This window comes from Peromyscus eremicus, chromosome 6, assembly GCF_949786415.1.
Source record: "Peromyscus eremicus chromosome 6, PerEre_H2_v1, whole genome shotgun sequence".
Taxonomy (NCBI): Eukaryota; Metazoa; Chordata; class Mammalia; order Rodentia; family Cricetidae; genus Peromyscus; species Peromyscus eremicus.
The window spans coordinates 98,881,912-98,895,500 of NC_081421.1; the positions used below are offsets into that span (position 1 = coordinate 98,881,912).

At 44.5% G+C, this 13,589-nt stretch overlaps 1 protein-coding gene across 1 annotated transcript in view; it reads right to left on the bottom strand.

Moving 5' to 3' along the window:
- Positions 1-13,589, bottom strand: part of Alpk1 (alpha kinase 1) — a 63,989-nt gene that overhangs the window by 33,946 nt on the left and 16,454 nt on the right.

The following is a 13,589-nucleotide window of genomic DNA, read 5'->3' on the forward strand; positions in this document are numbered from 1 at the left end:
CTGTAACTGTGTCTTCAAAAGGCCATCCATCCCCCAGGCTGGCTGCTTCAGGGTGGCGGGGAACATGGTAAGACCAGTGGATTCCATGCTCTGTTGCATTTCTCTGCCTGTGAAGTGAGTTCCCTGGTGAAACAATACTGTGTGGAATACCATGTCAGTGGATCAGGCATTCTCTAAGTCCAAGGCAGGCAACACTCATTCTTAATGGATGATCCATCTCTCCAGCTCCCCACCTCCCCGCATGCCATGTTGAGGCTACATTTCTCTTTGTTATCCCATCGCCATTGTACACTCTTTTGTGAATTTACTTGATTGAATTTCTCTTCCTTCCAACCAAAAATGGCAAGCTACAACTGAAACACTAGCGAGCTTTTATTTTTCAAGTGAACAATCACTCTGAGGAACAAATTTCACAATGAGTGCCATCATCTCAACATCCTAAAGCATAGATTCAAAGAGAGAAAAGCAAGTTGACTGTTTTATGTGTGCCCAGCTCTGTCTGGTAAGGCCAGTGTCTGAGTGAGAGTCCTCCCTGTGGGCACCATGTAAGTACTGTCTTTGAGTTGGCAACTTCCGCTACTGTCTTCAGGCCATAGGGTTGGAAGACACTGCTGGCCCCTCATATCTCACCCAGAGCTGTATTCTTTCTCTCAGCTAGATCATTTCTCTGTACCTTGGAGGGTACTCAGTGATATACTCTCATGTAGCACTTGAGTGCACACGGCACACTGTACCTCTAGTTCGGTCCCCTTCTCCTTGGAGTCCATTTCTGCTTCAGGTAGTTGCGACAGCCCCTGGGAACCCAGGTTCAGGGGCAAGCTGCTTCTAGGTGTGGCCCTCACATCTTCTCCTCATCAATAATGGTGGGTTTCATCTTTGTGGCAACATGTAGTTTCTGAAAAACTCTCGTGTGCTATTTCACTAGAACTCTGTAGTAGCCTTAAAATTTAAATTAAAAAAGGAGGTGATAGGTCAAGTGTTTTTTAAGTCATAAATCAAATGCACCAGAGAAAATAGGAATCAGCTTCATTTCGATCTCTCTCAACATTTGTTATAACAATTTTAAAGTGTAAAATTCAGTTATGCTAAAGACATTTTTTTTTTAAATCTCAAGTATTTGACAGAACAAATTTAACAACTCTCTCATTGCTGAAAAGCACCATTCTGTTTCTGGTTTCTAAGATTTGATTGGTTTAGACATCTAGTGGAATCATACAGCATTGGCCCATTTGTGACATTATATTTAGTGTGATTCCTTCAAACCTCATCTTGGTAGGATATGACAGAATTCCCTCCCCTGTTAAGGGAGAGTAATATGCCACGCTACGCACATACCACATGTTGTTTATGCATTTGTGCGTCAGCACATATCTAGGTTAATTCCTTCTCTGCTTTTGTGAATGGCGCTGACATCAGCACAGACGTATGGCATCTCTTTGTGTGCACGTGTGTGTGTGTGTCTGTACACATTTGCACGTGTATAAGTTCATGTGTGTACAGATGTGCATGCATTCGTGTGCCAGTGTGTGGGGGCCAGAGATCAACATCCTAGATCAGTTATCTTCCTCCTTGTTCTCAACCTTATTTTTTGAGGCAGGATCTTCCCCTGAATCTGGAGCTTGGTGTTTGGTTAGATGTATTGTTCAATAAATCCCAGGGCCCCTGCTGGCTCCTGCTTCCCCCTCCCTGTCCTCCCTCCCTTGTGCTGAGATCACAGACACACACCACTGTGCCTGGCTCTTTCCATGGGTGCTGGGGATCCAAACCAAGTCCTCTTTAGGTTTCAAACAGCTTGTCTTTTTGTAAGTCTTGCCCTTCTCAGAGCACAGGACAGCATGTTCTGGAAAGTCTGGCTTTAGAGATGAGACAAAATTAATCTCGGAAGAAGGGATCTTTGTTAGAGTCTGGAGAGTTTATAAGCTAGCTTCAAGAGAACAGCTACATAGAACAAAGCTTAAGAAATCCACAAAACATCTCCCATCCAATAAGATTTACATGGGTGGGAGAGATCGCTCAGAGGTTAAGAGCACTGACTGCTCCTTCCAGAGAACCGGGGTTCAATTCCCAGCAACCACATGACAGCTCACAACTGTCTGTAACTCCAGTCCCAGAGGATCTGACACCCTCACATGGACATATATATGTAGGGCAAAACACCAACGCACATGAAATAAAAATTTTTTTAAAAAATTTACATTCCTAGCACGAAGTGAAGTTACCAGTTGCAGAAGAAGCCCATTCTACAACAACAGTCTACAGAGAGTGATCCCCAAAGGACAGATAGTTATCACAGCTTTATTTGATAATGTTCCCGGAAGTGAGGTAAAAATTAGATACGCAAATGCAAAATACAAAAATCATTTAGATCAAAGGTTAAAAAAGATAATTCCTGAGACGAAGCCACAGCTCTCTGGGACTCTTGTTCGCTGTGGCGTTGGAGATGGAACCTAGGGCCTCACTCATGCAAGGTGAACCCTGCACCAACTGAGGGGTGTCTCTGCTTGGTTTGTTTCCGAGCTCCTGGTGGGCTGCCCTGGCAAACATTTAACCTTTCCAACCTGATCTCGGAAATGTGGGTAGTTGCTGTTTGCAGTGCTATTTCAGAACCAAAGGAAATTCTTCAAGTTGTTCAGCAGAATGTGGCTGCTTAATGAGTGATGTGAAACACTATGAAGGGAAACAGAAACAAAACAAACGTCTGTCACTCGCCCCCATTCTCTGTGTGACAAAATATGGAAAGGTACTGTTCCCAGCTCCCCTGGAGTAAGCTGCAGAGGCATTTCCAATACTCAACAGAAATGCCAGTCGAGTCTGTCTGTTTTCTCTAAGAAAATGGTAAAAACATCTCATGTCTTTTCATCTGTTTTTCGTCCCTTCACCAACCCTGAGGACTAACGCTTTCTGAGAGTGGGAAAAAAAAAGGAAGCTGCACGATTTCCGTGTTCACGGAGAAAGTGGGGAACTAGCTCTTCAAAGGGACCCTCCCAGCACTCTACTGCGCATGCGTGTTGCCTTTGGCTGCGGCCAACGGGGGAACCCTCCCCCAGCACCTGTAGGCACATTCTGCATCCCGCACGAACACGCCATATATTTGAGCAGGGAACATTGCCTCATCTATTTTCTCCCCTTCTACTCTTAATAGATTGGCGCACAAAAGCCCGGGAGAGGGTGACCTGCCAGACAAAAGGGCCTTTGAGTTCCTTAGAGAAGGAGACTTGGAGGAGGATGGAAGGAATCCAAGTGGCCCTATTATTTCCACTTGCACTAATTAGACATTTTTCTGTCAGCCATTGAGCACCGCTGAGAGGCCAAACTCACTGAATTCATTTCTAAAGTGTTTACAGAAGTTTGCATCTGTTTGTGTCTCTTCAGGAGGAAAATAAGCACTTCAATAGCATTGTGCAAAATCTAAACGAAGCATCCTATTCTGGAGGCCCTGGCGGCCCCGCAGCTGCATAATTTAGCTCCGTTCGGGGGGCCCCCCCGAACCTCTCGCATCTCCATCCAAAACCTATGATGCAAAGTACAGGGAAGTCAAGTCAGGGGATTCCTCTTCCCTTTCATTTTTCTCTGCCTCCCTCCTTTGAAGCGGCAGCGTGCTGCGCCCTACGTGCAGATTTGGGTGGTGTGGTTCTTGAAGCGCTGCTTTCTGTTTCTGCCCGCTCTTGGAGAAATTAATACCCACTTTCATTTGCTGCCAAGTGAGGGGACAGTGCATTCCTCAGCAGCGAGGCAGAATACATCACCCTTCTGGGAATCTCCCCACCCCAGAGGGCGGGGTGGGGGAGGGGAAGAGAGGGCTCTCTGACATGAGAAGGGGCGCATGAAAGAGGCCTGAGTGTGTGGTAGGGAAGGGACACTAAGGAATCTCCCTGCGTGGCAAAATGTGCCTGGGCTGTGCACAATTAGATTAACATGAAAGGGAGCCCCTTGCCCTCCCCACCCCCCAAAAAAGGAAAGAAAAAGAAAACAACACACACACACAAACCCCAACCCACAGCCCACAATAGGATAGTGCTTTTGAAACGCATATTGGTTCACAAAAATATGGATTTTTGTTATTGCTGTTGTTGTTTGGGTTTTTAGACCCATGACTGACCTGCCTGCCATCTCTGGGGACTCGACAATATGATTATATGCCGGAGCAACAGAATTTCCGTGTTGTTGGGAGCCCAGCGCTGTTAGGTTCAGAAACAAATGAGAATTCCACTCCTGTATCTTTCCTCACAGGCTGACTTCAGGGGAGACAGAACAGACAGCAACTGTATTCTTCTTGCTGAGTGATCATGTTTAAATCAAGTACTTGGAGACCACGAAGAGAATTTACTAGATTCCTAAGGGGACAGGCTCACACTTGCGCACACAAAGATACACGTGCCGACAGCCCACAAACAGAGAGTTGTGTTTCCACATCTGCTGGCGGGATGGGAAATACGGGATTCAAATTGAGTTTAAGGCACAAAGGGAACTTCATGGCTAGGAAGCTGAGTCAGGTGGCTAACGAATTAAACTCCACAATGAGGTTTCGATAGATAGAAGATTAAAAAAAAAAAATGCTAACGAGTCTTGTCTTTTAAAGGTCCGAGGCTCCAGAGCAGCGAGCTCCTCCAGGTGCTGTGCCTCAAGTTTGGGTCCCAGCTATGAGTTCAAAGCCAGGATGTGTTCACAGCGATGACAATGGCAGCTGTTCTCAAGGGGGCTGGGCGAGGAGCCTCCCGTGCCATCTGGCGCTGCAATTGGTCGGAGCTGTGTGAAGGGAAATTATTGTGGAAGATGGAGAAAGGGAAGGGGAAGGTGTAAGGGGGGGGAGGGGCATGTTCTGAGGTGAGGAATTAGCAAAAGAAACAAATGAAAAGTGATGAACGCTGGCCAAAGTGGACCACCGTAGGTCAAATGAAGACCAAACATGGCACGCTCCACATTGGTCCACCTACTCCACAGGGGAGGAAAGAAAAACAGACATATCTTAAGATTTATGCCCAGGCCCTCTCAACATTTACGGACTGTCCATTCTACCAATGGAAAATGCAGATTGATGTGAAAACCAGTTGTGAGACTTTCTGCATGTCTGTACTTAGAGAGAATCCACTGGTTTGCTCCTCTCCCCTGCTCAGATCTACCGTGGATGGAGTTGCTTATTCATAAAGGGAAAACCAAGTGTCAAAACAGGGAGCCCTGGTGTCACTTGTGGCTTCTGGCAACCGTGGAGAGGCTTGTTCGTCTCTGGACTCTAGGTGTCTTGACTCCCAGTGTAAATCTTGGTCATTTCAATAACCACACTGATAATTCATCTGGCACATTGGTCCCACTTGCCCAAAACCTCTTTGTCTTTGATGATCTTGTTTTATGTCAACTTGGGACTCTACACCAAGTCTTCACTATCAAAAAAGCTCTTGCCGTGCAATGCCTTGAGTTTGGAGCTCTAGAGCCTTTGTTCTTTATACATTACCTAGTCTGTAGTTGTTAGTTATAGCAACAGGAAATGGACTGAAACAAATTTGCCGTTTTTTGATAGGGAGGTGTCTTATGCCTATACAGAGGGTGCTTTCTGGCCTGTTTTCCATGTTCTGTCCATGGTTCCTAATTCAAGAGTCACCCAATCTTCTCCTCTTTCTTTCCTCACTTCCAACTTTTCTTTATTCCACAACTCTCATCTTCAACATTCTCTCTTTTTTTATTTTGTTTTTGTTTTTCGAGACAGGGTTTCTCCATGTAGTTAAGGTGCCTGTCCTGGATCTCGCTCTGTAGACCAGGCTGGCCTCGAACTAACAGAGATCTGCCTGGCTCTGCCTCCCGAGTGCTGGGATTAAGGGCTGAACTCACTCTCTTAAGGTTGCCAATAAACTCCCAGTCCAACGATACCTACTGATCTTCATCTTATCCACGCTCCCAGAGGCACGTGGCTGAGGCAGCTCCTTTTCTCCTGTTCTATTTTTCCTGCCACCTCTGACAGGGCCATTCTCCTGCTTCATCTGGGACTTTTCCTTGTTCCATCTACTGTTTCCTGAGCCTCAGTGTCTTGGGTGCTTCTCTTCCTAGCTGCCTCCACTTGGATCATCGCCTCCTCACACACCTCAGTTGGTGAACCACACATTTAAACCTGTCCAAGTCTCTTCTCTGAAATCCAGATTTGTATAGGAAGTTGTCCTGGAGAGCCTGCCTCAGGTGCTGGTCCACGCTGAAAGTTCATGTGCTTAAAACAGAACGTGTGTTTTCTCTCCCATCCATGCTTCACCGACTCAGAGACAACATTTCATTTGCTCATTTGTTGAGGAGCAAACCTCACAGTCAAAAAAAAATTTTTTTTTTAGTTTGACTACAAAATAATGGATTTTGGATTTCACTATGACATTTTCAAACATATTTTATAGATTGTACTTTGCACATACTCACACCTGCCACTACCCTCTCCCATCCCACGCTTTCTCTTCTTGCTGATCACCTTTCTTTCCCTCAAATAGGCTCTCTTTTGATTTCATATCACACACACACACACACACACACACACACACACACACACACACACAAATACATGTGAAAAATTAGAATTTAAATCTATCAATGTAAATAAGTTGTTATAAGGAAATGCCTCTAACTGTTTCACTGGCCTGGTTCCTCTGATAAGCATCCTTCTTTGTCTTCTCCAGCCTTCGTGCTTTGACTCCAGAACAGGCTGAACGGGCGTCTTTGAACGTTTGCCCTGGCTGCTCCCCGTCTTCATGGCTGCTGCTTTGACTGTCAGCATGGCTCCCCCTTCAAGCCTCAGTGCCAGCCACTCTTTCTAGAAAGGCTTGGCTAAAGTTCCTCTTAAAAACATCCACAACGCTCACTGTCCTGTGACTCAGCTGTTTTGACCTTCACAGCCCTGACTGCTCTCCAATATTCAATCATATAACATTAGTAATGACACATGCCTTTATAAGTGTTCATCTCTCTCTTGCCTGTCTTCCCACGGAAGCTTTTCATTTTCACTGACTGTAAACACCAGGCACTTCGGTTGTTCACGGCGGTATCTTCAATGCTTGAAGAGAAGTTGTAAGTGTGAGAGGTGAGTCAGTTGAGGTCTCTCTAGCTGTCTTTGTTGATTTTGTTGTTTATATATATATGCATGTACGGTTAGCCAGTGACACCTCAGATTTTAGATCACAGGCTCCTTGTTATATGAGACAAAAGTAAAAAATACTGATGGATCAAAAATTTGGGGGATGGGGTGAAATCGAAAAATTAATGAATATCAAAGCATACAATAAGGAAGACAGAAAATATTTGATTTTTCAAGGTAGATGCTGCTGTGGGATGTTCTGTATGTCAAATGTGTTGCTCTGATTGGTTAATAAATAAAACACTGACTGGCCAGTAGCCAGGCAGGAGGAAGTATAGGCCGGACAAGGAAGAGAAGAATTCTGGAAAGTGGAAGGCTGAGGCAGAGGGACACTGCCAGCCGCCGCCACCAGGACAAGGAAGATGTAAGGTACCGGTAAGCCACAAGACATGTAGCAAAGTATAGATTAATAAAAATGGGCTGAATATAAGAGTAAGAGCTAGACAATGATAGGCCTGAGCTAATGGCCAAGCAGTTTAAATAATATAAGCGTCTGTATGTTTATTTTATAAGTGGGCTAAGGGAATGCCAGGGCTTGGCGGGACCTGGAGAGAAAAACTCTAGCTACAAGATACCTCTAAAAGCAGACTTTTGAGGGCTAGGGATGTAGCTCCGTGTGAGAGAGCCTGTCTAGCATGTGTGAGCCCTGGGTACAATCCCCCCCGCACAAAACAAAAAGTATAATAAATAAATAAGAAACACCAGGTGTAGTAGGACAGGCCCACAGGGTTGAGGAAACTGGCTCAGACCAGTTGCCAAGGCATGCACATAACACACTTCCTTGTGAGCCAACCTGGAGTCTGCCTGAGAGCCTAGCAACAGGTGCTGTCAGAGTTGCTGATCATGCTCAGCCCATGAGGTAAGACCAGGCATTGCCACCAGATTGTGACACAGACTGGGTGCTGGGAGGAGGGTGTATAAGGCCTTCCCTATTATTATTATTATTTTAAAGATTTATTTATTATGTATACAGCATGTATGACTGCAGGTCAGAAGAGGGCACCAGATCTCATTACAGATGGTTGTGAGCCACCATGTGGTTGCTGGAAATTGAACTCAGGACCTCTGGAAGAGCAGACAGTGCTCTTAACCTCTGAGTCATCTCTCCAGCCCCCCTTCCCTATTATTAAATAAACGAGCTTGTTGTTTGCCTTCAACTGACTCCCAGTGTCCATGCTGTTGATGCTGCGCCTTCTCACCCCCTCCGCTGAGGGAGCCGTTAGGACCCAGCAACAACCAAGGTCACAGCTCAGCGCTAGGGCTCTTTACTCAGCAAGCATGGGGCCCTGGCCTGGGTTCCGTCATAGTTTCTGTCTGAAAAACAAAACAAAACAAAACAAAAACAAAAAACAAACAAACAAACTAAATCTAAAAGTACTGGTTTTTATCATTGATTAGGGAGTCCCAAAATGCACTGCATTCTCAACCACAAGGAAGAACTATTTGTTGTAGTGTGCTCCATTACCACGGGCAAGCAGCACCAAAACCTAAGGATCCATCTAGTGATGATTGGCAGAAGACATCGGTAATTTCATTTATTTTTTTTCACCAAAATACATACTAAGCATCTCCCCTATTCATTTGATTGACTCTGGAGGTGCAATAATAACTGGTGTTACCTTATTTGTGAGCATTTAGAAAATAAAGATTTCTGCCTGTTGACTGGTATGTTAAAAACATAAAATGCACTAACACCATAGTTTCAAACAATAATCTAATATTTTGGCTTCAAGTTTAGGTTTCTGACCTTGGCTGTAAGCCAAGAGGAAACTTCTGAGAGGCTTACAGGAAAGAAGCATCGTACATAATAAGAAATCCAGTGTGGCTGAGGAAGGGATGGTGGCTTTTTCTGTCTCTTGGGAACTAAGTCCACTCCACATGTATCTCCATCAGGGTCAAGACAAGGAAGTGTCAGACTTTCCTCACAGGCAGTCGAGCAGACAGTCCAGGGCACTGAATCAAACAGACTCAGCTATCTCAGTGGCTGTCAGTGCGCTGCTGCAGAAGGGCCTCTGTGACAAGGAGAATCTTGCCACCCGAGGGTCTCCACAGATTAGTGCATCAGTGACAAGCGCTTGGTATTGGAAGGACCGTGGCCTCCCACCATCAGGTTCACAGACACCATCCTGAATGTTCAGTTGCTCGCCATCTTTAGAAGATGGACTGCATGTGCTAATTCATAATTTCGAGAATACATCACAGCATATTTTCACTCCTTACACCATGATTCCATTAGAGGATTGATTACTCTGATCTTAGCTTCTGTATGTCTTGCCTCTTGACTATAAAAATCCCATCTAGAGGGTAGGAGAGATGGCTCAGCAGTTCAGTGCACTGGCTGCTCTTCTAGAGGACCCTGATTTGATTCCCAGCACCTACATTGTGGCTCACAACCAAACGTAACTGTAGTTCCAGGGACTCTGACGCCATCTTCTGTGCTCTGCAGGCATTGCATGCACATGGTGCCCAGACACACACGCAGGCAAACACTCAGACACATAAAAATGAAAAACGGAAAACATTCCATTTGACTCTAAGCTGTGCCCTCTTGTCAATCAACTAGACCTGATTCCATGGTTCTAAGCACTCCTCGTTATCCACTCAGTTGATCTTTGTTCGTTTGTTTTTCGAGACAGAGTTTCTCTGTGCAACAGCTCTCGCTGTCCTGGAACTCACTCTATAGACCAGGCTGGCCTTAAACTCACAGAGATCTGCCTGCTTCTGCCTCCTAAGTGCTGGGATTAAGGGCGTGCGCTGCCGCCGCCGCCGCCGCCGCCACCACCTCCCATTTAATCTTCTAAACAACCCACAGAGTGGTTCTGTTGTTGCTGTTCTATAGGGAAGTGAAAGCCACAGGGTCCTCCATGCTAACAACAGGCATTGCTGGATTCAAGTAGTCAAGGTCCTAAGTCCCCTCGGCTGTCGTGAATTATCCAGACTAGCTTTGCCATTGTTGCCCCAAACATGTACGAACACAGCAGCGGGTATACAGCACAAGAGGGTGGATGAGCCTTCCCCCGCGAACTCCTTTTTGTAGCTGTTTTTCTCATTTCTATGGTGCTGGAGATTGAGTTCTCATAACTATGGGACAGATTGAGCTGATCATTCCCGATTGTTTCTACCTATCCTTGAACATAGTTTTCATGATGACAGCAATTAAAATCAAATTACACTAAAACAAATTGTACTAGCTACATTTTCTGAGTAGAATGCCAATCAAGATTTTTGTAACTAAACATATCAAACCACAGTGATGATGTGAACAAAAAGATTCTCGTGCAGGTAATGCAACCATTTTAAAAACTGTTTTAAATACCAGTTTAATCCTCATCTCAGCTTTAACTTTCTAGCCTATAGAAATCTATGTGACAAAATGAACAGGGCATGCGTGCAATTAAATAAATAAACCAATCACTCATTCAATATCTGGGAGGCAGAAGGATTACAAGTTTAAGGCCATTGCGTGTGACATTGGGCAATTTTCTCTCAAAATGTTTATATTATAATGTATCACATATAAGAGTTTTGGGCCTACTGCTTGTTCACAAGTTTTACTGGTGGAAGCCAGACACAGCAGTGCAGTCCTAGAATTCCATCATTAGCAGGCAATAAAGTGGGATTTCACTTTAAAAACAAAACCAAAACACACACACACACACACACACACACACACACACACACACACACACACGGTAGGGGGATGGCAGGGAGAGAGAAGTAAGATTTTACTAACAGGATGAGAAATAAATAAGAATAGGTCATTGATTCGTCATGAATCCCTCAATGGGAAAATGGAAATCTCTGTTGTGCTGAATAAACTTCCTGAAAAAGAAGTCATGCAAGTTTCTATGAACTCATTAACATAAAGAACGTGTGTTGTCCTCTCTCTGTGTGAGACAAGCTTGCTTTATGAATAAGCAGGGAACAGGACATGAGGAGTGGGGACCAGGGCGCACAGCACCAGGGGAAAGACAGGGTGAGCTTCCATCTTAAAGGCACTTAACCTTTTGCTTAGAGCATCTCTCTAACTCGTGAAGCCAAGCGCCTCACCTCATCTGCAAAACGGGCCTCAGCCCCACTCTGCAGCCTTGCCACCAGGAAGACACGCTGTAAAGAATCTGTCAGCTTGATCCTATGAAATCCAGTTGTTGATATCCGTTGATATACAAAGGAGATGTTTTCATTTGCTTCAACCTAACATAAACATGCTGCATAAATGGAGATGATATTATTGCGTAAGCTCCTCGTTTAGTCACCATATAAACTTTGAGAGGCCACATTGCTTGGCTCGTCTACAGGGCCAGGTGAACACACCCCTGGGATGATGTATTTTCTGAAGGTCGCCTCTTTGTCTGACACTAGACCTTGCTCATTTTCTGCTAGCACTCTAAGCTGAGTTGTTCTGCCCACAGGTCTCAGCTGCATCAATCCCTCCAGGACTTGGCTCAGTTTCTGCCCTCATTATGAGGACATGAAATTCACACTGTAGGGTTAGCCCTCATCAAAGGGATAACTGGCATGCCTGATTCTGTGGCAACCAGGGTTTCGCTGGTAGAATACTAAGGACAAGCCACACCATTTTAATTTACCTTCCATTGAAACTTAAGAGTACTTTATTAAAAGCCCCCTCGTTTTGGCAGAGTTTTAGAGCAGGGTTTAAATCCTCAGTGGATTTCGTCATACTCTTTTTCTAAGTTCTGAAAATACATAGGCCTTCAGTCTGTTATTTCTCTTTCTCAGCCTCATTCCTTTGGCAGCTAATTTTCACTTATTAAATAACATTTAGTTCTTCTCTGACTTTTTTCAAAGCAAGAACCGGTATTTAGTAGAAAAAATTAAAGTTTAAAAAACGTTAAGTTTAATTTGTTCTTCTTAGTGTGTATGTATGTGTAGGGCCTTTGGTAAGCACATGCCGCTGTGCATATGTGGAGAGAGAGAGAGAGAGAGAGAGAGAGAGAGAGAGAGAGAGAGAGAGAGAACACCTTGGCAAGTATGTACTACTGTACATATGTGGAGGTGAGAGGGTATTTTGTGGGAGCTTGGGACTGAAAACCCAGGTCATCAGGCTTGGACAGCAAGCATCTTTATAGGTAAACCATCCCACTGGCCCAGAAATCATAGTTTGAAATGCTGGTGGTTAGCTTTTATGAATTTCTTTTAAAATCAAGTCTGTTTGAATAACAGAAGGACAGAAGACCCTGTTACTGGCAATGGAGAGAACAGGAGTTGCTGTGGGATATCTTTCTGTATGCTGTGAATATGTGTTGCTCTGATTGGTTGATAAATAAAATGCTGATTGGCCAGTAGCCAGGCAGGAAGTAAAGGCGGGTAAGCAGAGAGGAGAATTCTGGGAAGAGGAGGAGGGCTGAATGAAGAGTCACCAGCCAGACTCAGAGGAAGCAAGATGACAAGGCAGAACTGAGAAAAGGTACCAAGCCACATGGCTAAACATAAATAAGAATTATGGGTTAATTTAAGTGTAAGAGCTAGTCAGTAATAAGCCTGAGCTAATGGTTGAGCAGTTATTATTAATATAAGCCTCTATGTGTTTACTTGGGGGGAGAGTGGGAGAGATTTGTCCCGACTACCAGCTGCCTGGGACACAGAAAAACTTCCAGCTACAAGGAGTATATTTTAAAAAAATTAAAAATAACAACAACAACAAAAACAAAAACAAGCCAGGTGGTGATGGGGCACACCTTTAATCTCAGCACTCAGGAGGCAGAAGCAGGCAGATCTCTGTGAGTTCCAGGCCAGCCTAGTCTACAGACCTAGTTCCAGGACAGCCAGGACTGCTACACAGAGAAATCCTGTCTCAAAAAAACAACCAACCAACCAAACAAACAAACAAACAAATAAATAAATAATAAGAGAAAGTATGCCCCAGGCCAACAACAGCTCTGTCTGTGTAGGCAGAGAAATGCCAGGCTCGAGTAGGAAACCTGATGTGGCTGCTGCTCTGTCGCTTTTAGGAGTTGGCTTCATGACAATGAGAACTTAATCTTTCCAGGCTTCATTTTCCTCAGCTATCCAACAATGGACTTGAAATAGAGGGCCTCCAACCCCCTTCTTGAAAAGGAAATGATGGATAAAGTATTCAACACCTATGCATGTTCACAGTAGGTGTGAGTACACGTGGTGGCACAAACGATCTCTGAAGGCACACAGGCGAATAATGATCCTTTACCTGTAGCAAGCCACCTACTATGAAGAAAAGAAATTGCAGAAATTAAAATGCTATGTTAAGAATAATTCTTGTTGTATTTGGTGACAGATGCATTGCCTGAGTCACTTAAGACCTCGGTGTCTGCATTGCTAGGACAGTTCACAGCTCTGTGTTTCATTTAACTGATAATTAAGTGGGGGAAAGTGTGTTTATGTACATTTGAACCTATCTAGCTTTAAAGATACCTGATTGATAAGTCCCTACCCCCTTTCTTTTCTCTTCTCTTTCCATCTTTTACTACAGTAAGAGATGCTTGCTGAG